This window comes from Megalopta genalis, chromosome 7, assembly GCF_051020955.1.
Source record: "Megalopta genalis isolate 19385.01 chromosome 7, iyMegGena1_principal, whole genome shotgun sequence".
In the NCBI taxonomy this organism is placed as follows: domain Eukaryota; kingdom Metazoa; phylum Arthropoda; class Insecta; order Hymenoptera; family Halictidae; genus Megalopta; species Megalopta genalis.
This window is the reverse complement of record NC_135019.1, coordinates 22,104,007-22,131,698: the sequence shown is the minus strand read 5'-3', so window position 1 is coordinate 22,131,698 and position 27,692 is coordinate 22,104,007. Positions and strand designations below refer to the sequence as shown.

Here is a 27,692-nt window from a genome sequence, read left to right as displayed (position 1 = left end):
GAGGTTCTACTATACTATTGAATACGTACGGTTTCACATGAAACAACGAGGCTGTCCAAATACGCCTAATTCTGTTCATAAAATGGAGAAGAGGGTTCAACGTGTATGGAATAATATTCCGTAGGTCTTCTTGTTCAATTTGGTGGTTCGAAACGATTATCAGTCGTTATAAAAGCCAAAGGTGGCTACACAAAGTACTAAAACCATCAACATTTATTGAGGTGCAAAAGTGTTGAAATCCAGTGTCATAATACAGAAAGCAATATTTAATTTTGTGGACAATATTATATTTTATATATTTTTATTATTTTTCAAACATATGATGACTAGACTAGAATTCCTTTGACTAGAATTCCCGGAATGACATCTCATAATACAATAACATAACTTCTTTAATTTTAAAATATTAAAACTGAATTTTTCTTGACATATTGCTGATAGTTTCCTGATTAAAATGAGACCAAACATGATATATTTTGGACAGACTTTTCATTGATTAAATGAAATAAAATCAATCACGATGTAATTAATTAAACGGGATCTATAGCATGTCGTATTTGGTCTTATTTCAATTGGAAGAATTTGACTAATATGTTAAACAAATTTTTCTGTATAAAAGGTAGGGATTAAAAAGTGAAGGCATTGTTTTTATTTTAGCTTTATTGTGTAATTGTATTAGTGTACATCGATATGGTGGTCACTGGTTTTTAAGTTTGTCGACTGCCCCGATTTTCGTTCTCTCTCTTTCTCTCTTTACATACAAACACTCATTCTCACACATACGCGCGCGCGCGCGCGCGCTCGCTCGCTCGCAATTATGACGGTAAGCCGCGGGGCTCGAAGAATCGTGTCTGGATTGCTTAAGTTGTCTATTTTCAATTTCATACTGCGAGACTATTACAGATGAATTTACTGCAGTAAGCTTTGAGAGAGTATTCGAGTCCCTATCGGAAAGTCAAAACTCTTGAAGGTGCTTGCAGGTGGTCACTCATTGTGCGAGTACTATCGAGAGCAATTATCGGTAAAGACTCCCAAATGGACAGGTACCATAAATTATCTGCAGAGATAAACAGTACCTATGGCGCCAATTAATCCTTAACAAATACAGCACAGAATTCTATCCACCTTGAATGATAAGTCACCTTGAGTTAAGTTACCGATGGTTATCCAATGTAAGCTTCAAGTGCATACCAACATTAGGTTCCCCTGGATGTTTTGCGCTTACATAAAACGTATTTCCTTCTCCGTGCATACATCTGAATTCGTTATGAACTCCAATTGATCTCGCCGATTTAATTTTCAGATCTCCGAGAGTTATTATTTTTCTCGTTGATTATCACACTATCTGAAACCTCGAACGATACGTTTTCAGTTTTCGATTTTCAAGTAGGTTCTAAAATAACGAAAATGATTTGTATCAAAAAGGTTCGTAATTGGGCTATTTCATATCTCGTGACCACGCTTTCGAATGCATGTGTTTGGTTCATTATGAATTGTAGAAACTGGAAGTATAAATGAAAGGACATTTTCCGGTATTATACGTTTAAACATTCGAAGTTTAATATTAAAAATATAACGTGTAACATTTTCGTTTTCAAATTGTTATAAACAATATTTGTAATTTGTAAACTTAGAAACATCGCATTAAGATGAGTAATGACACATAAATGACATATTGGAGTGACTGAATAGCATCCCATCACACTACTACCTACTTACGTCAGGTACATGCTCCAATTATTGGAAAAAACCAACTAACAACCTTTAACATAGACTTACAAATTCAAAATATTGTAAAAGCATACCATATGTTATCATCTATGAAGTAAGCCGAGAAACCTTCTTCTTCGTGAGAGAGAGAGAGAGAGAGAGAGAGAGAGAGAGAGAGAGAGAGAGAGAGAGAGAGAGAGAGAGAGAGAGGAGGGAGAGAGAGAGAGAGAGAGAAATATTATGTATTTATTGTAGTAGTTATTGTTATAGTTTCATACAAGTTTCGTAAAAACTGGCTTGTGTAACTTGAATATGTGTTCTCGTTAGTATAATGTGAGATAAGACATATAATTGGACTACGAATTTTATGGATTTTTGACAAGAATAACTAGATGCAAATATAAAACTAGTGAAAATATTAGACGTGTTTGAGAAGACATTTGTTTCTATTATGCATAATTTTTATGTAACAAATATAAATAAATAAAAAAAACTTTATATAACAAATATAAATAAATAAAAAAACTTTATGTAACAAATGTAAAACTGAAAATATTAGATGTGTTTGAGGAAACATTTGTTTCTATTATGTATATCTCATTAAAATGATTAAAAGAAGACAGTCGTTTTCATTCGATTTACGTTTCTTTCAGTTAACTTAGACAATTTTTATTGTACATAAAAATCGTAACATACACGTAACAAAAAATACTTAACGTTTGTATTGATGGGTGTTGATATCAGGTAAAAAGCGTGTTTGCTACATACAGTGAGGAGTATATGTATACACTAGTGGACAAAATAATAAGGTACCTCAAGATTTTTGGGCATGAACATCTATTTGTACATATACGTGGAGAAATGATTACACAACAAAATAAGGTACTAATTTTGACATAATATATGATCATTAAAAACCACTAATTTTGGATACGGGAATTTGAAATGGAAATAAGTATTTATTGGGTTGGCAACTAAGTAATTGCCGATTTCAGTTATAGATGTCTCTCACTCCCATTTTTATGATATCCGTAAATGTTATATTATAAAATTATTATTATTATTATTATGTTATTTTTTATTATCCGTGAATGTTAGCAACTGGACAAATTGAATGCAGCGGTCAAGGAAAAGCGACCAGAATTGGTCGATCGTAAAGGTGTCATTTTCCACCAGGACAATACTAGGCCGCACACGTCTTTGTCCACTCGGCAAAAATTGATGGATATTGGTTGGGAATTGATGTTACACCCACCATATAGCCCTGATCTCGCGCCATCGGATTACCACTTATTTCGATCCCTGGATACCTCCCTTCGTGGTAAAACTTTTAATGATGATAACGCTGTAAAATCTCACTTAACTCAGTTTTTAGTCGAAAAGGTTCAGACTTTCTACGAGCGTGGAATTCTCAAGTTGTCAGAGAGATGGCAAAAGGTCATCGAACAAAATGGAAAATACATTACAGATTAAACTTTATTCCAAGTAAAAAAAATTTTTTATTTCATTGAACAAATCGGCAATTACTTAGTTGCCAACCCAATACAATTTCTAAATTGTGAATTTAGAATTATTGAGAATCACTGCCATCGTTTCTCGTACAAGACGTTTACTTTCAACAAGATGGGAGGTCTTCCTCAATTGTAGATCGGTAAAAAGTTTTTTTGCATAACTGTTTAACAATAAATGGATTGGAACATACGGATCTATTAAATGGTCTGCAAAATCCCCTGATTTATCACCACTAGTTTTTTTTTGTGAGGACATTCTTGCTAATGGAAGTCACATTGAACACGATATATGTATAATGTTAAATTTATTTCCTTTATTTCTGTATTTGTGTATTTGTGTAACCCTGAAGACAACAGTACACTCGTCTTAATGCACGCTTTCATATGATGTTAAGAATATGTAATATTTCACAAAAAAAATAATTAAGATCACCTCTACTTCTTGAAAAATATTAAAAATATAAAAAGATTGAGATACACTATCATGTTACTAGTAAGTATGATATTACCAGTATAATTTTCATTTTTATGATTCATATGGCCATTTTTATGATTCATTGGTTACGTTTACATAATTTATTTGAACCATATGAATTTTCCTCTTTTTATCACTAGACTGCGGGTCTTTGTGGAAAATAAAACATCTCTATCAGGAGTTAAATAAAAATTTATTTTCATTCTCAACATTTTCAACCAGTTGAAAAAAAGGGAACAGCATCGTTAAATTTTTGTCTTGCATTTAATACGTTGTTTCGACCTACTCACTTTTGTCATAAATGCATTGCGACAGCTGGAAACGATAGAGGTGTGGAGGAAAAGAAAGAGAAGCGTTTCGTCCTGGTCCCACTAGAGGACTCGTCAGTAAGGCTTTCTAGCGGGGCCCCGCCTTAAGACAAGTGTTCATCTGAGAGTAAAACTCTCGAGAGTTGCTCTATAATTTTTTATATGCGGGACTCCTGCCAGACTCCTTATCCTTCCGATTATTCAAGCCTTACGAATAAGCAAGCCCAAATTGTCCATTTTTGTTTCCGAGCTGATGGTCAATTAGGGAAAATTTACTGTATATACAAATCGGACCGGCTCAGGTAGTTGCGGTAAAGTATTCATCTGCTGGCGTGCGCTGGAGATAGCCGTCACAGCAACAGTCAGAATCGCATGTTAATTCTATTTTAGAATTTCCTTTCAGTGCATTGCGTAAACTGTATTGAATCTAGCACGGTCATTGCAGAATTTAATTTTCACGTTTATGGAAGAGAGACGATGAATCCCACGTAATGACGTAGGATAAATTTTATCCCACGCGCGAGGATATGTGATAGATTTGAATACGTGTACTTAACGGTATAACATTTCTCTGTATCTAAGTATTTTACTGCTAAGTATTACACGTTGCAATACATTTTGCGGTACATTTTTTTGTAATAAATCTCTTCCAATCCAGAAGTAGAATCACGCTATGGTGGTCGTTGGATACAGGATGTCCCAAAAGTTATTCAAAATCGCGAAATGAGGCGTTCCTGAGGTTATTTGAAATAACTTTTTCCTTAGCGCAAATGCAATCTGCAGCTTTGTTTACGAGTTATTAACGAAAAACAGTGACCAATGAGAAGCAAGATCAACTGGCGCGTGGCGGCCGAGCCAATGAGCTAACTGGGATTCGTAGGCTCGTTGACTCGATCGCCTTGCACCAGCCGAGCTCGCCTCTCATTGGTCAGTGTTTTTCGTTAATAACTCATAAACAAAGCTGCGGAGTGCATTTGCGCTAAGGAAAAAGTTAGTTCAAATGACTACAGGGACCCCTCATTTCCTGATTTTGAATAACTTTTGGGACATTCTGTACCTCACGACCACCATAGTGGTGTCGGGAGTCAGGAGGCGTAGTCCTCGCCACCCTCATGTTGTGTGCCGATAATTCTGAGCCCTGTTCTAGATGCTCCATCTAGATGTGATCTGTGACTGAGATACTTGTTCGTAGTGTCTTAGAAGAGGAAATAGGTGGAAGTGAGACAGTGATGAACGAAGGGTACCAAATTTTGGAGTATTCTACTTTTGATAATGTTTATGCTGTCGTTGATGGAACATTAGTGAATAGGGTCTGTATGTCGAAGCTATCCAGAATGTCTCCTAATTGTGCTCGGATGTTGCGAATTTTTTCAACGAAATGCTTTAAATTCTGAATGTGGTTACCTGTATTGCCAATTAGAGTTTTGAGTATCGATGTCATATATTTGGCTAGATTGTAGATAGATGATCCAATGGCGCCGGCTATGGGTCTTGCAAGGACAGGTCCTCGGGCGTGACACTTTCTTGATGATATTTGCACAGTGGTAGAGCTCGTACTGAATCTAATGATATCGGATTTTGTTCAATGTTTCTATCGTTTTGGATCTGTTAAAATTCATCATGTGGCTTTCTGACCGCATTAGCTTGTACTGGTCCAAGATTATATAATAGATGGCGCTTTCTATCTGACGATTTCCTTTGCCGGGATTTGTGTTCTTTAGTGGATCGGCCTAAATCTTGGGCTTCAACAATCCATAGAATTTCTCTTTTTGTTTTTGTGTGTGAACAGAGTTCACTTTTTCAGCTTGCTCGCAACTGATCCGATACATTGCGTTTCATACTTCTGGAGTTATGTGATTGCTTAAGTCTATGGATAGGTCAAGGAGTTTGTTGGATATGAGGGCTATTTCTTTCTTTATGCAGCTGATCCTTTCACACAGTAATGACAACAAAACGGCTACAAAAATGACTACAGAACGGAAAGACAAATTCGTTGTGGCTAGTTTTCCCATTTTAGTAGTGTACCTCTTATACTACCTTTCCTTATTATACTGTTTGTAACGAAAAATCATCAGTTTCGCAGACATTTTAATTCGTATATTGCACCACTACCTATTAATTGCAATCTGATAGACCCATTACTTTCGGATTTACAAAACTGTGTAATGAACGCAGTGTTTTTTGCAGGACAGAAAGCAACATTAGTAATTTAGTCACCCGGCGAGCACGACAATGAAGCAATTTCTTCTAATCAAAATAAGCTACGGATAATAGACTTTTATAACGCAATAAAAGGAGGTACAGATTTAATGAACGGAATGGTACAAATAAGCGACCATTTACTTTCTTTATGAACCAGTTAGACGCGTGCGGCAGTATTGCTTGTATCATATGCACATACACGAAAACGTGCGCAATAGACGTTATTGTTACTGACGCAATTTATTTTTGAAAAACTTAGCAGAGGAAATAGTAAAAACACAATGCACTAAAAGATACGAACTATCTACGATGAAGTACAAAAATTCTCAGCCAGATGGTTTTAATAATTTTTCTTCCAAAAAGACAAGTAAAAAGATAAGTAAATTGACATGTCCGAAAACTCTCGGCCGGTGTGTTTAAAAAGAAATAATGCTCATTTTTCATTGTGTAAAACATTTTTAGGAAGAGATGAAACGTTGAAGGAAGGAACATAGAAAATCCAATAAGACAGAAATTTTACAAAATTTAATAAAAGAATGCAATAAGAGATACCGCACAATTACATTACTCGGTTAATTGAATCCATGTCTCATCTGTGTTGTTGCTATTGCCATAAAAGGCACCAAATAATGATTATAATATGTTAAATAATGTACCGAAAAATTGTTACAGAAGGAGAAACAAGCCTTATTTTTTTGTTAAATATAGTGATAGGGAACTTTTGACTATTGTTGATTTTTTTTGTAGTATGTGATATTAATAAAAAAAGCTTTTCTGTTGGAAGAAAAATTAATGAAAATTATTTGGCCGAGAACTTTTACACGCCACTGTAAGTACAATAAAGTACAGAGATGAACCTCTAGTGACATGATTTCTTACTGTTGATTATGATTACCATGCTCGAACTCACTCCTGTGAATTCTGCAATGAGAATTTGGCATGAGAATTAGGCATGAACGTTCGATTTCGAATAAATCCTGAATAAAGTCAGCCGAAAGTGTTGTATCTAAGTAAAAAATACTGAGCTACGTTGATGTAATTTGCTATGGTTTAAGAAAAACGTTATAAGATAGTGGAGACGATTTCTGCGATGTGACTGATTGCTGTGTCTTTGTTTTGATTTCGGGCATAATTAACTTTATATTTATTGAATAAGACATATTATATTCTTGTATTCTTTCAAAAGGATTTCTACGGAAATAAAGTATTTTAAAATTATATTTTCTCTCTTTTTTTACATTTAATTACAACCATTATTCTATTTGGCTAAGATTTATGAAGTTTTTAAAAGTAGTTTTCGGCTTTAATTGCTCCCACTTATCTAGAATACATTTTTTTAATCGACAATGTTTCCAAATTGTCATTTTCATGTACAGTTAGGTCAAGATTTCTCCAACAATGCTCAGTGATATTATGATCGGGTAATCTTACTAGCCAATCCAAAACGCGAATTTTCTTTTCTCGAGAAATATACTCTCTTTACTGCTTTCGCAGCGTATTGTGCGGCAATATTCTGCTGAAAAATATACTTCCCATTTGTTCCTTAATCATTTCTCTACATTGGATTTTCATTTTTTGTCGTGGGCTGTAAACCTGTAAACGTAACACGAACTAAAATTAAATGATCTTCGACGGCCTTCAAAGATTAAAGGATTCAATGAATTCACCTTAAAATGCACTATTCGGTTACATAAAAAAGAACATACAGTTCCATTAAAAAACCAAGTTCACTCTGAAATTTCGAAAGCAGGTTTATCTAGGAAACATTTCTGACCATTATAAGACGTCCCCCTTGAAGCAGGATTCATTTGAAACATTTTGCTGCCAAACTTCAAATAGGACGCTCTGTATAAGACATTAAAATATCGCGGAGTTGCTGGTTCGCCTATGAAAAAAATAGTTGAAGTGTAAAGGATTAAATAAGTCAGCACAAATGTATTTCTTGATGTCACGACAAAAAGGTTGTACATGTAATGTTGCTGATTTTTACAATTTAGTTGAACAACATCAGCTCTCTCATTACGTATCAGTTTTCAGTTCGCGATAGTTGGCACGTGTTCAGTGTAAGCACTTCTTTCTTGTATACTGGCATGAAGTAAAGGTGAAAATGAAGACGGTAGTACTAACTGCTGCGTCAAAATGATAACAATGACGTGTTCAATAGGACCTTGACTAACCGACTTCAGGTCCATTTATACGGAAGGAGTACGGGCCGAATCCGAGTCGATTACTCGTGTCTCAAAGGTCATCGTCCACTTAGTGAGACCGAAGAGCGACATCAGCCTTTTCATCTATATACAGTGTGTCCCAAAAGTCACTCGCAACCGAGAAATGGGAGGCTCCTGGGGTCATTTGAAGGAACTTTTTCCTTAGTGCAAATGCAATCCACGGCATTGTTTACGCGAATTATTAATGAAAAACACTGAACCAATGAGAGACGAGTTCGGCATTGCCTCGTTTTCCGAAATAAACACAAGGGTCTGCATTTGTTGGAGACAATCCTAGATTAAGAAGCTTTTGCTTTAACTTCAAGTGCCATTGCCTCTTTTTCTCCATATTATATTCCCGCTAAATGCTAGACTTTTCTTGTCTTTCTTCAATATAATTTCTCGCAACATACGTTAAAGGAGATCAGGCTTCCTAAAAAAAATCTATTCTTCAATCTTCCCGTTCAGAAAGTCCACATCCAATTGATATAATACAAGTCCATATTTTGCTGCTAACGCCACAATCAGCCGAAGTAAATCAAGTCATGTCACTGGTGCGAAGGTTTCCTTATAGTCTGCGCCAGGTCGTTGGGAATAGTCCTTAACAACTAGCCTGACTTTACTACGGTCCACTTTCCCTGTAGGAGTATACAGTAAATTCCACCCCTCCCCCCACAATTTAAGTTTAGATTGCACACAAAAATAGACAATTTATAAGGAGGAGTTATAGTTGTTGAGAATGGGTAACTAATCGTATCTCTTCTTTCCAAATTGTCCATTTTTGTTTCCAAGCTGAGCGTCAATTAGGGAGAATTTACTGTACTTATTAGTTCAAACAAATCTGCAGTCAATAACATTTTTATTTGCCGGCCTTTCAACTATCTTCCAAGTTTCGTTTTGAATCGAACTCTTCATTTCAGTATATATTGCCGTAATCCATTTATCTTGATTTGAGTCCTGCAATTGTTCTTCAACATTTACTTCAATAACATTAGCCTCACAATTTTCTAGGGAAGCATCAATGACTACATCATCAATCCCCGACAAATTGTCTGTCTCCGTGAGTGGGCTAGTTGGAGCTGAGATATACAACTGTGGAATATAATTGTAAACAAGTTTGGGTCGATCGCCTTTTACAGTCGAAATTTTTCTTGGTCTACCTCGACCTGTCGGATATTACGGTGTTAAGCCCTGTTTTAAGGCATCTATGTTTTCCTGTATGGTTTCATCTACTCTTCTGACTTCTTGAGACTCATCATTAATTTGTTCTTCTGAACCAGGTGAAAGTGGTTTAATATCCACCCAATCTAGATGTCCCTTCTCCACCTTTTCTTTTGGATTATTGTTGTCATCGGCTGTACCGGGTGAATTAGCAATATCTACATCATCGTTATAAAATTTAACGTCACATGTGGCACTAACTTTTTTTCCCCTAGGAACCCAAACCCTATAGACCTTAGCTTCGTTTGAGCATCCTATAAAAATTCTTCTTTTTCCACGCGCTTCGTATTTCCCCCTTTTTGCGGATTTAACAAAAAAATATACTTCAACTACGAAGGTTTAAAAAAAACGTAATTCGGGATGTCTTCCCCTCCACAGTGGCATTTTTCCATCTAATAATTTGGTAGGGCAACGATTTCTAACACAATTGGCTGTTGCCACTGCCTCAGCCCAAAAAGAGTATTAAAGAGTCCAAAAGAGTGCTAATGCAAAAAAACCTATTCTTCCTCTCAGCGATACCATTCTGCTGAGGCAGATGCTTTGTTCCACGAGAAAGATATCAAATTTTCTGTTACAATATTCAGTTCCATTGTCAGATTGAAGAGCTTTAATTTTCATATTGGTTCATCCTTCAACAGAATTTGTGTACATCTTAAATACAGTCAAAAGATCAGATTTTTTTAATGAAATCTGATTTCGCACCATAACTGCTTTATCAAGTGACTCTACCCAAAAAGGTTCACACAAATCCGTGTGTACAACTTGAAGTTTTTGCGTTGATGACCTTTCCCTTCTTCTAAACGGCAAAGCAGTTAATTTTTCATATAGACAAATCCTACAATTCAATGGCATGGACTTCATTCGTGATATTAAATTTTGCTTACCTAACTCTGCTAAATCCCTTTCATTTAAGTGACCCAACTAGTTACGCCGCAATTTTATGCTTAAGTCCTCACTTTACTTTAATACTCAATTGACCTGTTCAATCTCTTCTTTAACAAAATACAGGTCGCCTTGTCTAGGTGCCTTAAATTTTATTTTCTCATCTTTTCCAATTGTCACTAAATTGTTTTTAGTAAATAAAACCTTATTACCAGTATCTGTTATTTTGACAACAGACATAAGGTTCATTCTTACATCAGGCATGTGTAAAACATTGGCTAGGTTGACTGCTTTTTCATGGGCACCATCATTCATCAGCATGTGTGCCATTTCCCTTGCAGTGACATCGGCAAGAGCATCATTTGATAAATTTAATTTCTGATCACCTACAGATTCTTTATTGATGAATTTTCCTTCATTGTTGCATAAGTGGGAGGTACATCCACTATCCAGATATCAGTCAGAGTTTCCTTCATTGCCAATGTGTAAAGCATTTGGTTGTGGCATGACCTCTGTCAGGTATGTGTCTTCAGTACGATAATTACTGTCTTTTGAAGGTTCGTTAAAACTCACACTACATTGTCCACTTATACATATGTCCAGACTTACGACGACATCGAAAGTTTTTTCGTTAGAGAATTAATTGCTTCAGAAGAATTGCCTTCCATGCAGGACCTTTATATGCTTTCCAACTTCAGCCATACTCCATGTGACGTTTGACAACCTATTTATAGTACGCAACTCTGAGGGATTAATTGCAAGAATAATATCTGACCTTGCTTAATTATCTCTTAGAATTCATTCCAGCTGTGCTATAGTCGGTTCACGTCAGTTCCGGTCTAAAAATTCTATTTCCGGTCATTGTCAGAAATTGCAACTACTATCATTCGATAAAGCTTACTCAAATTACTTACCAAATTTGTTTTAGTTTTCCATAGAAACGACTCCCCCCTCCATTTTAATAGAGGTGATCGGTGGTCCGGGGCATTCTGTACACACATACATGGTGTTCCAAGAGTCACTCGTAATCGGGAAATGAAGGGTTGCTGAGATCATTTGAAGTAACTTTTTCCTTAACAGAAATGCAATCCGCGGATTTATTTACGAGTTATTAACGAAAAACAATGGCGCCTTGCGCCAGTTAATATCACCCTCTATGCTTTGATGAGAAAGTTAAAAAACCTCATTCTTTAGTCTCTTTTTGTTATCATTCTAAGTAACTGAAATTTTTAGAAATACACTCACGAGCAAAATTAACGGATCAAAAAATGTTGATCGAAAAATTGCTAACGTTTGAACTGCTGTAACTTAGTTAAAAAAAATTCTGCACAGATGAATCTTCACTCATTTTAAAGGGCAAAATCACTACTTATTGATCCTCGTTCCATTTTATTTTGGGATGCTGTTTTATTCTAGTGCGAGACGAAAATGTGAAACTACTCTGATTTCACGAAAATTTTCCAACTTCAAACGTGTCTGCATCGAGTTTAATTTGTTTTTGGATTTCTTTCTATAATTAGATTAAAGCGGAAGAGCTCTCCTTTACGTTTACCATCTAAAACATCATGTACGATGTTTTGTTTCTGAGTTATCGCACTTTAAATGATAACTGTGCAAAACTGGAGAAGGATAAATCAAGGCACTTAATGTTTACAATCCAGGAAACTATGCATAGAACGATGCGAAGAGAAGATAAGGTAGCAGGGGAAAATATAGGGTGTCTCAAAATTATGTTACTTCCGGGTAATGAAGGATTGCTGAGGTCATTTGAAGTAACCTTTCTCTTACCGAAGATGCAATCCGCGGCTTTGTTTACGAGCGGTCGAAGCTCAGTTCCGCTCATTGGCTCGGCCGCTTTACACCAGGCGAACCCGCCTCTCATTGGTCAGTGTCTTTCGTTCATAACTCGTAAACGAAGCCGTGGGTTTCATTTGTGCTAAGGAAAAAGTTACTTCAAATGACCTCAGGAACTCCCATTTCTGAGGAGGGGGGGTAGCAAGTAACATAATTTTGGGACATCTTGTATACGATTTTAAATATACTAATATATTTTCGACTCAAACATAAGAAATTTGTTGATCCTTTAATTTTTCCCATGAGTGTATACGTTTAAACATAGTCTAGTAAATTAGCAACTCTAATGTCTCAAAAAAATTAAAGTTATTTGGTCCAATTCTTAATACTTACTGACATTGAATGACTGTGTAGTGTGACGAAAGTTTCTGTTTACGAGAAATGAAAAATTGAATCAATTGACATCGGTGCAGTAGGCAATTGTCGAACAAGTCACCGAAAAATGACTAAAAGTCAACGACCACATTGTACACGCAGATTAAAAAAAATATCGAACGACCTCACACGTCGGCCAAGTGGCGGCTTCAGGTGTTTGGCGGCATCTGCCTTCCGGCTGTGCCGAAATTTTCCAGATAAATTTAGCTGATCGTATCGTAAACTCTGACGTCACACAGTAGGGCGGGGCAGATGCAACCCAAACGCAGTTAAAAAACATTTGTGTCTGAAATCGTGTATGTCCAATTTATGTCTTTATTTTATACGAGTCAAATACATATTTACTTTATTTCTTAGTCTTTCCTGATGCTATGTCACTTACGCAATTGTTATTTTTATACGCTGTTGTTCTACGTTATTCTCTTCAAATATCAAAACTTTCATTTCATTTCATACTTACAATCCACTAAGATCTTTGATATTTCGTAAACATAGATGTTCTAGCTGATAATATAGTAGTATAGAAAAATTAGATAACATTTGTAGACAATTCTTCGTGTATTCTTTTTTGTTAAATAATTAATAAATTCACAGAATCATGATTTTGAAAAATTCTTCTTAAATTATATTTTATAAGTTTTATTTATCATATAAATGTACTGACATTTTAAGTAATATATGAACTTTATCGTGGGTACGATGTTATATTTTATATATTAATAACAATATCGACTGATCAGAAAAACTGGAAGTAACATTTTTGTTGCGTTCTTTGAATAGGGTACAGATTTTATATTGGTTTATCTCTGAGACTTCTTTTTTCTCTTAGACGAAAATATCTTTGCGAGCGTCACCTGATCCATTCAGGCTATGCTCGCACGTATCGGAGTCACTGTTTACTTCTGCAACTTTCGCGATAGCAGCTAGTAACAACCAACTGTTCTTTTAGCAAGAAAATAAAATTTTGCTCTGTTTAAAATGCGACCAAAATTAATTCTGCATCCCACTGCATTTATAATTAAAAAATGAAATGGAAATGTAACACATGCAATTAGGTACAACTCAAAAATTTCGTTACTTTACCGGGATTTCACACTACATAAGAAAGTATAATACTATCTACGACTTTTGTAAAACTCTGTTTCTATTATTTGTCCACTTACAATTAATTTTATCTCCGATTGTTGTTATTCAAGCAACTGATCATACGTTACACATGTACGAGTAGACAGATAACACAAGACAAATACACATTGAATACTGAAGCTAATAAATCTTACGAAGATTTTTCTAGATATTCTACACTACAATCCACATATGAAAGTACATAGCACGAAAGTAAATAAATGAAGATATGGAAAGACTTCGTTAATATGCGTGAATAAACAAAAAAACCGTGAACCGCACAAAGGAAATGCATTTGCTGTTATGAAAGAATTGCTATACGAACTCATGATATTTATACGAGTATCTGCTACCTACACTACTACACGTTGACGATAGCAAACTTGTTCGTTCAGTGGTTTCATATCTTCAAAAATTTCCGTAGTCGGTAATACGTGACTGATTAGATCACTTCATGTCATCACACTCTAACTCTCCTTAGTTGGCCAGTTGGTGAGCTTGCTATTCCCTTTAATTACATTCAACTTGCTCGATTGCCACGAATAACTTCGCTTACGCCTTCCTTTCAGCTAAGTGTACCACTGAATTTATGTCAAATCTTTTGGTAATCCCAAAATGGTTTTATCAAGATACGAATGTTAATTTCTTTTCCTTCAACTGGATAGAAGATTGAAAATTTGATCCTCGAAGAACAACATGGTTTTGTGTTTGATCGTTCAATGTTAATCAATCTCCCTCTTCTCTTCCATCCTCCTAGCCAAACTTCATGTTCTTGGTATACGTGGTCCTTTTTTCTGGATGTTAACAGTCCGAACTCAAATTGTGGAATTTCACAACAGCATTTCTAAAGAGATTACTATAATTATCTGGAGTATCCCAAGGCTCTCATCTTGATCCGCTCTTATTTATACTATTCATAAATAATATATTCGACGTTTTTGCTCACTCTAAAATTCTACTATATGCCGATTACATGACCTTGATTGTCTCTCCACTTGATGCACTCGTAATAAATTGAGGTTCAATTTATCCAAATGTCATATCACCCGCTTTACTCGTAAACCCAACAAAATTATCCTATTCAACATACTGTCTTATATGTATTGTTGACAACATTCGTGACCTTTGCAACTATTTTTCTAGTATTATGTCCTTTCACTACCACCCTCAACATATTGCTTTTTAAACGCTTGCCTAATTCTTGCACCTCTAAATTATTTTCTGATATCACAACCATTCGCACTCTGTATATCGCTCTTGTTTGTCCTATTGTTGAATATAATAGCGACATACATAGGCGAACCAGACACGATTCTTCGAGCCTCGCGGCTCGCCTTTATTGTTGCCGACATTACGTTATAGAGAGGGGGACAGTCGGCAATAATGCTAGAATAAGCACGATGCCTTAACTTTTTTATTTCTATTTTTTAAACATAAAAATTTGTTGACGTATTGGTCAGATTGTTCCAACACAACATGCTTTAGACCATATTTATTCAACTATATCGTGATTGATTTTATTTTATATAATCAGAAATATTTGTCCAAACTGTATCATGTTTAGTCTCATTTTAATCAGGAAATTATCAGTGATATGTAATCAAAATTCAGTTTTAAAATGTTAAAATTAAAGAAGTTATGTTATTATTGTATTATGAGTTGTCATTCCGGTATTCTAGTCAAAGGAGCCACCGTCGCCACCGAGCCTCCGTCGATCCTTAGTATAGGCGTTGGAATAACGCATATAGGTGTCAGAATAACGCAGGATAATGTAAGGAAACCTATAGCATGGACTTTTAGGGAGAATTTACTGTAGCTTTACTAGAAAGTGACCAGCACAGGTTTCTGAAATATAGTTCCTATCGTACTTAATGTTCTATGTCCATGTTTTGTTAATTAGGTGGTTGATATACGCGAGTGTATCTGTTTCTTTTTCTCCTCTCATCTGTTCTTTTTGATTCCGCGTATTTCATTTCAATCGCGTGATAATCATGTGGGTGAGAACTCGTGTTATTCTCTGCGCCGGATATTTACACTACAATTATCGCCATCTTCGTTTTCATTGAATTGACTGGCGAGCAATCTATACCTGTGGATGCTAATAGAGTACTAGCATGTTGATTTCAAGGAAAGAATGCGATATCTCCGCGTAAGAATGAAGGGTTGGGAGAGATTATGGACTCCGGTGTTAACCATATATGTATATATAGGGTGTTTATTTAAAAAATTTAAATCTAAATATCTCGAAAACAACACATTTTCAGGAAAAATGTTAAATACGTAATTTACTCAATTTCAAGGGAAAAATAGAAATATTACATTTATCTTTTTTTGTTACTCGTTTTAAAGGTTATTTGGAGATTAAATTTCTTTCTTTAAATGGATATACCTATATTTTTATTTATAGATTTTTATTCTACACGAATAAAGAATAAATTTTTTTCTGAATCTTTTTTCAGTCAGATTTTATCTTACAAGGATATTTAATAAAATGCAAAATTTGTTTACTTCTGAAACTTCTTTATTTTATTATTGTTGAATACTGATAAAAGAATAACAACTGAAATCGAGTAACTTTTGTGTTTAACATTTTTTCCGAAAATGTATTGTTTAATGTTTTCAAATGAACACCTTGCGATGTTCACGCACTGTAAAAGGTTTGCGTGCACTTTTTAAAACGGAATTTTTAAATTCAAACGATATGAATTTTTTGTGATGTTAAGACTAATTTACTAGGCAATGTGTAACAATTTTTTTGCTAAAATTCCACTTTTGCATGTAACAACATGTTGTAAAAACACGTTGAAAGCTGTGTGCTGATGCGTAAGTCGAAAAAGTTATGCTGATATGTACACATACATTCCTCCTCTAAAAGTATGAAGACACACAAAAAATTAAATAAATTTAATGAACCGAGTGGAAATTGCTACAAATTCGTAAATCTATTTCAAAGTTAATTACATTAAACTGTAACACACACACACACACACACACACACACACACACACACACACACACAAATATTTTACATTATAATATAAATAACGTCAATTTTATAAAAGAGAATCTAATTTTCTTTTTGTCGATATATCCACCACATTTTTTAATTAATTCTTGCATTTCGTATTGTTTCTTGTGCCGTACCGAATGAAGATTATGAAATGAACTCGGTAAACATTTTTAATTTTAATAAAATGCAATAAATAAATAAGTTAATTGCATAAATCACAAATACTTGTAACTTAATATGTACTTTCGACAAGATGATGTCATAAAACTCGCAAACATTGCCGAAACTGAACAGAAAATGACAATTTATACTATTAAATAAGCAAGTGTTGTAATATTTTTTGGGAAGGCGCATATACAAAATGCGAATGAAAATCAAGTTTATATAACAGGAGGTAACCGATCATTTTACGTTCCTAGTAATGTCGAGTTTCTCTTGTTTTTACGAATTAACTACCGTAAAATCCGTGATAGGGATTGCCAGGATGTAACGAACGAAGATCTCGTGCAGTAAAAGAGGTTGATTTAAAAAGAGTTAGTGGTACAGTGAAATGAGGAACGTCCGTGGGTTTAACAAAAACCAACAACTAGACCTTACACATTAAACACTTATTGAGTGTTTAAGTAATAGTAAGAGTGTAAGAATGTTTGTGTAATAAATCCAGAAGTAGCGTCAAATTTTAGAATATGTCCAGTGCTAAGTAATATTTATAGATAAAATATTTGAAATACTATTTTAAATGATTCTTCACAATTCAAATAAAATTGTACTTCGAGCGGGACATAAAGTTTTAGCAAACAAAATATTTACAGCTAAATCATGAAAATAAATATTTTATTTTTATAATCTAGAACATGAAATAAAATAGTTTTTATTTTAATAACGGAGAACATGAGATAGAGTACTGAAAACAATATTATGAGAAAAGAAAAACAGATCAGAAACGTTATTACAAGAAACACAATAACTGCAGGAGGTTGTTACAAGGTGGAAATAGGAAGTACAGAAGTATGGACAGATGCAAAAATACGGGGCACGAAAATATGGAAAGGCACGGAAATTGGGACATCTACCATATCTAGTCTAAGGTTCGATGAGTACAGAGGTTGAGACAGAACATCTTTGCCTAACTGCCGTAGTTTCGCGTCTGAAAGGATGTGTGTGGTTGGCTTAGTGAAAGAGGACTCCTTTACGATCAGTTTTGGACGTTGTCTTGAATCAACCCCACTTTTGGCACATGCATTCTTTAATCACATTCTTCACATACACTTTACAGAACTTCTTACATATTTCTGTCGTATTTTTGCCTTTTTTCAAATAAAAATGAATGATCCTTTACCTTTTCCATCTTTCAATTTATACCAAACTTGTCAATTAAACTAGATTACCAAAATCTTTAGATATAATTTGTGGGTTAATTGCTTTAGACAAGCAAATTGAAATTGGTTGCATTTTGGAACGCCTAACTTGAAGAATCGTCGAAAACCGCACGAACTCTCTGGCCAACCTAATAAATAAAAGATAACGAGTAAATTAGATTTATTGTAGCCATTCGTTATTCGTGGATAACGAACATGCAGCTAGCTACGCGCGAATTGACCGACTCGCCCAATACGATTCAAGTACTCACCTAATTCTTCCCGAAATATCGAATGCAGTGGCTCAAACCAATGTACGCTTGCAGAAGATATTTTCACCCGCTCTCGTACATGTCGTCACCATCTCGTAATGACATGCATACCGGTTTATAACAGATTTAGCTTGTACTTTGAACTAGATTGTTTCACAACTGGGCATGTAATTTCAATTGAAATTGTCTAAAGCTTACACTGTTTTCCACAAATTTGAAATTTTATTTATTTAGGAACTTTGTTTCTAATAAATCTTCGAAAACCGAATACGAAACCGTAGACGTTTTGATTTTAACGTTTAGTTTTTGAGCTAACTAATTTAGACAAAAAACGACGTAAGTTTTGGACGTGTAATGATTTAACGAATAAAATGGTCGATTGATACTGTTTAGTATTACATTACATGTACAGATACATATTTAAACTCCTGTTACAGTAACAAAAAGCAGTAAAACATCCAACTTTCGCAGTTGTTTTAAATTTATCTGATGAATGAATCATGTAGAAGACAATTTAATAACTCATCGTGATAGAGCAAACCCCACAGGAAGCTCCGAAAATGGCTTTAAACGACCTTTCCTTATAAATTTTCTTTACTTTTTGGGTTCTTCTACATTCGCATGAAAGGAAAGCTTGGGTCTCGATTTTAATGGTTAAGGTTGAACGTATTTTTATCTATCCCTTCCTTCGCATTGCGCGTTTGGGTACGGTACTCTTATGAAATTGTATGAACGTATGTACGAACAAATATTTATTTATTTCCTTACTTATTATACATTTTCATTATACATTGTTACAAATATTATATACACGGTGATCCATTTAAATCGACCCAGTCAAATATCTTCAAAACCGTCGATGATACTAAAAAATGTTTTAAACGAAATTTGAATGGTTTTAGGGGGCGCTAATGTGATATTAATAAGATTTTTCTAGGTGAATGCAGCGAAGACGTATGAAAATCAACTTTATTTTTTTTAATGGAATCATATATTTTTTTATTATACTTGTCGATTCAGCTCGTTATTCTCTTTATAAAAATACTAAGGCATTTATTGCGAAAAATCATTGATTTAAAAGATATTTGGATTTAATATTTTACATCATAGATATAAAGACATAGAAGAATAAAAAATTATTCAACTAGTAAGTGAAAATTACAATCAATAATTTATGGCGTTAGCAATAATCCTCAATCCCTGTTTATAATATCATAATTGCAGTAACTTGATACAATCGCAACCGATGCTGATCAGCAGCGGCTGCTGGATGTTAGTCATCGGCCAATGCAGGACGTAAACATAAGCTAACGATTTACCTTTATCAATCTCAGAATAATATCGTATAGCACCTCTTCGAATTTCTCTCAGTGTCTACTATTACTTTCTGAAGAAAAAAATGTAGCCTTCCATCTCAGAAAATTAGGATCACCTTCAGATCTGCTGTACTACTCCACTCACAAGAAAACAATTAATACTACATGATGTAGCCCGTCCTATAAATATATACCAAACTTTTTTATGCGAACATTTTTTTAATAACTATAATTCTTTCCGAGATATCCTACTATACTCATTTAAACAAGACATCCTGTATAACTAAATACCATAAAAATTATTATAATTTTTTGATATTGAATTCGCAAAATTTTTTGTAAACTTGTAAAAAAGCTTAATACTAGACGAATGAAATTCAGTAAAATAAATCGCTCTAGGTACGATATCGCAATATTAATTGTATTGGCAATATGTATTAAAATTACGAAAAACAAAACAGTGTTTATTTATTTGAATGTTTGTTTCTGTTTTCAATTTTAATAGCTCATTTACTGTACACAATAACTGAACCAGTTTTTCGCTAGAATGCAGATATTCGCTAGATATTCGAAGAAATCGTTTTGCACACATGTCCTAGGGTACTTGTACTTTAAGAAAAAATAAGAAAAAAGTAGATTTTTCTGGAAAAATTCAAAACTAAAGTACCCTCCTAAAGTAAAATTTTTCCACATATGTAGCTAACTAATTGTAACGAAATGACATGATAGATATACAGTCCCTGATAGTTATTTGCAAAGTTAATAACAAACCATAAAATAATCACCCATCACATTTATGCGATAGTGAAATGTACCGTCGGTGTTGTCCACTAATTGACTCTAAACACTTCCGTCAGGTACTTATCTGTCGTACATCGTATTATATCTAGAGGTTTGTAGCACGCTATTAATTGGTATTCCATTAGAAACCAGGACACTAGCATACTTGTTTGCTAAAATATCTAGTAATAAATGTAATACCATCCTTGTCTTCAGGTAACAACATGACAAAATATTATCACACAGAAAAATAAGATCTTGTTATGTATATAAAAATATAATTATGTATATAAGAATATAATTATGTATATGAAGATATAATTATGTGTATAAAAATATAATTTAAAACACGAGAAATACTTTCGAAGGACCACATACGCCTTTTTTGTAGCCCTACTAAATACACTATTATGTAATTCAATATTTGAACACTTCTTTGTTCAAATATTATCCATACAATGGTAGCAGGTAATTCGCATAGCATATATAGACATTATCGCATATAAGACATCACGACAGTGATGTTCTCATACTATGAGGAAGAAGAAAGTTCTGGAGTCAATTACTGTGGCTATGATCTACAAAGGTCGTTACTATGCCTCAGTTAATATGTACTCTCTCTAAATATTGAGGCTCAATAACTATTCACAATAAAAATTTAATATTTAACATACTTTAATCAATTTTATTTTCTATAAAAAACAGTAATATCTTGATGAGCCATTTAAAAGTTCACATTAGAGAAGACTACTTTAATAAAATTTCTTATTTTACAGTTCTCTTTAAAAGTATGACAGAGCTATTTTTGAGGTTATGTACAGTAAATTTTGTATAGTTGTTGACAATCGGTAACTATAAAAACGAGCGGCAAGGTACAAATAATCGTAACCCTTCTTCTCAAATTGTCCATTTTTTTGTACAATCTGAGGATCAATTAGGGTGAATTACTATAACTAATGCATTCTAGCGAAAAACTGGTTCAGTTATTGTGCACAGTAAATGAGCTATTAAAATTGAAAACAGAAACAAACATTCAAATAAATAAACACTGTTTTGTTTTTCGTAATTTTAATACATATGGCCAATACAATTAATATTGCGATATCGCACCTAGAGCGATTTATTTTACTGAATATTGATCATCATTCGTCTAGTATCTTCTTAAGCTTTTTTACAAGTTTACAAAAAATTTTGCAAATTCAATATCAAAAAATTATAATAATTTTTGTGATATTTTAAGTGTTAGAGATTAGATTGAATAACATTTGTTTTTATTTAAACCTTAATTTTATTCATACACATTAAGCAGAAATAAATGAAAAAACAAAAAGACAAGAACTAAACTTATACCTTCTTCGGTTAACAAATGAGGAACAGAAAAATTAAATTTGACAATAAAACGTGACACCATCTGTTTACGGTGGCAACGCTATCTCGCCGACTGTATGCACTTCGCTTCTCCTACCACACTCATAATACTCATCCATTACTGAATGACTTCACACAAAACGGACGATTATGACTATCAACTTTAACATTAAAAATTTCCGTATCTTTGCATGTTTAATTTGGTCAAATAAATAATTAATTTCTAATAATAAATTGTATATATGTATAATTATTAATATTCTCTCAATATTCATTATATTTCAAGTTAAATTAAAGGCACAGTAATTTACTACCCCAAAGTAACTCGTTCTACTACCTTATGAGGTTAAATTTGATTCGAAAGGGATATTGAGCTAGATCTCACTTAATTAAAAAAGTTCTAAATGATTCAGCTTATAATCCTGTTTATATTTCTAGTTCCGTCCGAAGTGGGTTTGAATTGTGGAAATTATATACAGAGTGATTCACCTACGATCTTTACCTAAAATATCTCTGTCATTTTTGATAATACAAAAAAAAATCTATAAGGAAAAGAATGTTTGTTTCAGAGAAAATATGATCTTATCACATCATTAAAAACAACAGAGATATTTTGGTTATACATATTTATTATAAAAATTGCTTGAGTTTCTCTCAATATTTTTATATACATAACGTATATTCTGTACGTAGAAATTTTCCAAAAACTGCTTTGATTGAGGACGATAAATAAATGTATGCTTTGTGACAACGTCCAACTAGAGCATAGCCTCTCTCTCTCTCTCTCTCTCTCTCTCTCTCTCTCTCTCTCTCTCTCTCTCCCTCCCTCCCTCCCTCCCTCCCTCCCTCCCCTCTCTCCTTCCTCTCTCTAGATGTATGCAAAAGGGGCAGTATAGATCGTTTTTTGTTCTTATTGTTATAAACGAAATTAACCTCCTACCTGATTAATTACTCGCACATACGACATCGTTTTGTATAAACTAGCAAATCTCAATCATAATAACTTTTGTAATTGTGTATTCTGTAATTAGATATGCTATTCTCACAGCAAATATTAAAAAAAGTAAATTACCATTTGAAGAGAGAAATTAATGGAAACATACTTTCTCTACTGTAGTCTTTTGGAAATTAATTTAAGATATTTATAATTAGGTTACACAGCTGAATTTCTAATCAAACAATATTCGATTTTGCAATTTAAACCAATCTTGTAACTAAAGTTTCCAAGATATTTTACAAAATATAGTTTTTACTTATAATTTCGAAAACTGTTTTCATCTCATCGTATTAAACAATAAAAAATTACGTCCTTCCAAAGTTTCATCAAGATCTGGAGACGTCCCTTTTGGATCGTTTCTCATAAGAAGACTGTTGTAAGTGAAATGACTGTTGTGAATTCATACTAATTTGTTCTCAGTCTTGTTTCATTCATCGAACCGTTGTTTTGTATGTATTCAGGTGTTGTGCTTTAAATAACGTGCAAAGATAAAGTCAGGAAATGCGGGCTTCTATTTAATATGCAAACAGCAAAACAAGACGCATATAATATTTTGTACATCTCACAGCTCTCAATCGTATAACCACTGATACGTTTATACATATACAGGGTGTCCGATTTAAGTTGAAATTGTAAAAAATCTCGCAGACACGTGATTAAAAAAAAACAAATTGACACGTGTCCTTTAGTATTTCGAGTGGGGAGTCAAACGTCTATAATAGTTTTTTTAATGCGTCTGCGTATTCAAGGTCATCTTGATCTTTTTGATCAGAAACCTATATTTTTGATTTCGGAATCATATTCTTTTTTTGTAAGTTCAATATTTTTTAAGATATTTAGCTGATTTTTCACTTTTGTATCGAGGATAATTTTGTTTTTCTATTAAATTGACAACGCTATTTTCTTCTGGAAGGTATTTTATTTTATTTAAGAACATCAAATTACGAAAAAATGTTCCAAACAAAAGTTGTGCATTTTTTGTATGTAGAATATGATTCCGAAATAAAAAAATATAGTTTTATGATGAAAAAAAAACAATACGACCTTGAAATAACCTAGAAAACACTTACGCATTAAAAAATTAGTTGTATTATTTGACTTCTCACACGAAATACTAAAGGACATGTGTTAATTTGTTTTTTTTTTAAATTATGTGTTTACGAGATTTTCTACAATCTCAACTTATACATGTAGGACACCCTGTATATTTCGCGGGCATCTCTCGGAAAAACACTTGAAAAAGAAGAACACGTGACAACCGAGTTACTATTGACCGACCCGACCTGCGCGATATAAAAAAAATCTCATTGTCTTACAAACGAAACAACATCAAGTGATTGACAACCATTCATTAACATATAAATATTGAACGTTAACGTTACATCGGTATGCGTTCGATATACAGGATGTCCACTAATAAGTGCTGTTTAAAGCAACTGACAAACGGTTTACTTTATGAAAAAGCGTTAAATGTATTTTTTATGTTTTTTTTTTACGTAGAATGCGTAAGAAAAACTTTTTTACTAAGTTTTTCAAGGTCGTTGAAAGGTTTTAATTCTTCTCTAATTTTAATTCTTTTCAATGGAATGCTAGACAGATGTGAATGGCCTTTTCTTAACCTTTCATTTACAACGTCTGCAGAATGTGCTCAGAGTTTCCTTTTTCAACTGCTAAATATTAGTGTAGTTTGAAAAAGAAAGCAGTCAGAAAAAGAAATTTTGAGTACATTCTGTAAACGATGTAAAATAAAAGGACAGAGAACCCATCTTTATCTGTTGTATAAAACTTTACTTTTTACGAATGGGAAGGTTACTTCAAAGTCATTTCCAAATAGTGTTTGAACTTGTTTTTTTACGCTCTCTAATTGTAGCAAAACAAAAATACAGCATTCTATTTAAAAGAATTAAAATAACCTTCAAATGACCTTGAAATTTGTTAAACAAATTTTTTCCTTGCATTAACGCATTCTATATAAAAAGACATAAAAAATACGTTTGACTCTTTTTTCACAGTGTCAACCATTTACCAGTTATTTCAAACGGCATTCTAGTTGTCATATTTACAAAGTTTGAAGATTTTCGGCATCTTTAAAACGTAATCATTGATCAGCTGCGATTGCAACTCTAAAATGTGTGAAAAATAAAAACTCATTGGCGATAGGTACTTTCAAACAAAATATTTTTGAAATAAACGTAATTAATTTTCGGCTAAGGTAAATGGAAACGATCTACAAGAAAAGGAATATAAAAGTTTAACACAAGTCATGTATCATATATTAGTTTAGTTTAATCCATGCAACTGAAATCACGAACTGAGCTTATTGTATTTAATGAAGACCAGACTACCCCAACAATGCTATGCAACTGCGCTGCTCTCTATAATAAGATAATATCTAATCACATAATTTACAATTCGTATTGCAAATAAGGCTGATATCTCAAGTTCAGTAACAGCGCGATACTTACAGATAAGTACTATTAAGATACGGTTTACTGGTAGGCTTCGAGTGCAATTTGTCATGACGAATTTGGTGCATATTATTATTCGATTTATGATGTTAGATTTTCTGATCTCTATCAGCGAGACATTTTCTTTTTTTAAAGTTGTAAAATCGATAAAACGTTTACGACGCATATACAGAAGTATAGTCCTCACGCGACTAGAGGGCACCTTTATGTTTACATATGCAGAAGGTGGGTGCTTTAGTATTTTAATAGCTTAACAAAATTTTGAAACGAAAATGATAGAAAAGAATTTATTTCCCGAGAATCTATTGATTTGACATATATGAAGAGAAATAGAATATAATGACCCCAAAAATTACCTCTATGTCTTTTAAAACCCAATAATTATTTCAACTTGAACCAAGCGACTTGAATTTTTTTGAGATATTAGAAAGACTAATTTACGAGATAATGTCTAGAAAGAAATCCACAAAAAAAAAAAAATTGCAACTTGTTGGAATAAGGAAAAAAAATTAAAAAATGATGTTCTTTCGTTTTTTAATCAGAGGACAGAACGAAAATTTAAATAAAGCGTTTTGTATATCCCGGTAACTTGTATGCATTTCGGAAATTTTATTGAAATCGATCAACATTGTTGTCAGCTACAAACAATTAACTATTGCGAAAATCGTAGTTTTTTATGACTTTCGACCGCGAGAAGTCAAGATTTTTATTTTCATGTAAGTTATGAAGACTTATAAAACACATTGTTTAAATTTTTATTCTAGGTGTCAGATAAGAAATTAGAAAATGTAATATTTTGTATATTTTTTGTTATTTCAACAAATTTCAATTTCTGAGAAACTTTTTTTGACATATTCTATCTAAGTTAGTCTTTCTAATATCTCAAATAAATTCAAGTCACTTGGTCCAACTTGAAAAAAGTTACTTCGTTTTAAAAGTATACGGATTCGTTTTAGAGCCTCTCTACGTATTGCTGTTTATAACAGATTATCTCTTCGTAAATTAAGACAGATTAGTCATTATATTATCAGTATTTACAGATCATTGTGTTTGGTGTTAGATCTACTGCGACGAAGTATAACTTAAACCAATTAATATCTTAACAGAAAACAAAGTAAACGATGAATAACTAATTATTTTGATCTCGCTTGATGTTTCTCTAGAAAATTTCAAGCACAAATGATATGTATGATTGTGTTGACAAAGAACACAAAATAAATTTCTTTGGTTACTTTCCGATTGATATACTACCTGTTTGATGAATGTTTCGGTAGAAGTCTACAGGCGACGATGTTTGCTTTTTCGTTTAATTGATTGCGTAAATATTGAATGTGCGATGTAAGGCTACGAAATAATGAATGCACCATTCAACATTCAATTGTTTAGCTTGAATCGCACCATATCTATTTGGTTATGTAAGCCCAATATAATGATTGCCAAGCAAAGTTTTTGTTCGTGTTTCATAAAACACTTTAGCAATAGGAAAAGTAATTAATCGGTGATCTTGACCGTGACAAATGCTCTTTTGCACGTTACTGACTTATCATTAGTCTTGAATGCCATTTTATTTCAGAAAAAAACAGACGCAAACAAAATTTCAAATACAGAAGTTGCTTGTGATTTTATAAGAAATTATGTAGAATCAGCTACCTATTATGACCTACGCATGATTTGTTTGAAATCATAACATTTAATGTAAACCATAATAATTACCTAAAACTTTAATGTCATGCGAATAATGTCCGATTTCAATATTTTGTAAATATAGAAATATAATAAAAGTAAGCAAAATTTTGTTCTCCAAATTATTATTTATTCAAAGTTTCCTACTGTTCGTGTTAACTAACGCAGTAATAAAAAACTTAATGCAAAATTGTTTTACTAATAATATATCTGCTCTCATAAATAATAAACAGACACTTCTATTGAATTATTCTATTGATTGATAAATGTTTCTTATATATTTATTTAGTATTTCATATTAAAAAAATTCATAAGCTAACAGCAACAAAAAATTGACAATCCAATGCACTTTGAAATGATTGTAAGAATATTGAACGGTTGTTATTTCAACGCAAGAATTTAATGTATGCGCATATCATATTCGCTATTTCATTAAACAGAACTCGACTGGGTTATTAAAAACACTCGGGATATCGATTACCACGTAACTCGACCGGACTCGAGCATATTTAAATAAAATGATACGTCACAGCTTTAAGAACTAATTATGAATTAAAGATTGCATTTTTC

At 33.2% G+C, this 27,692-nt stretch overlaps 1 protein-coding gene and 1 long non-coding RNA gene across 5 annotated transcripts in view; one reads left to right on the top strand and one right to left on the bottom strand.

Annotated features, from left to right (window-relative positions):
* The window catches only part of Amph (amphiphysin), a 181,337-nt gene that overhangs the window by 111,983 nt on the left and 41,662 nt on the right, over positions 1 to 27,692 (top strand). The window lies entirely within an intron of this gene.
* Positions 7,407 to 11,347, bottom strand: LOC117227942 (uncharacterized). Its single transcript, XR_004492198.2, has 2 exons — positions 7,874 to 11,347; positions 7,407 to 7,799 (listed from the first exon to the last, which is right to left on the bottom strand). It is a non-coding gene; the product is annotated as an uncharacterized LOC117227942 (long non-coding RNA).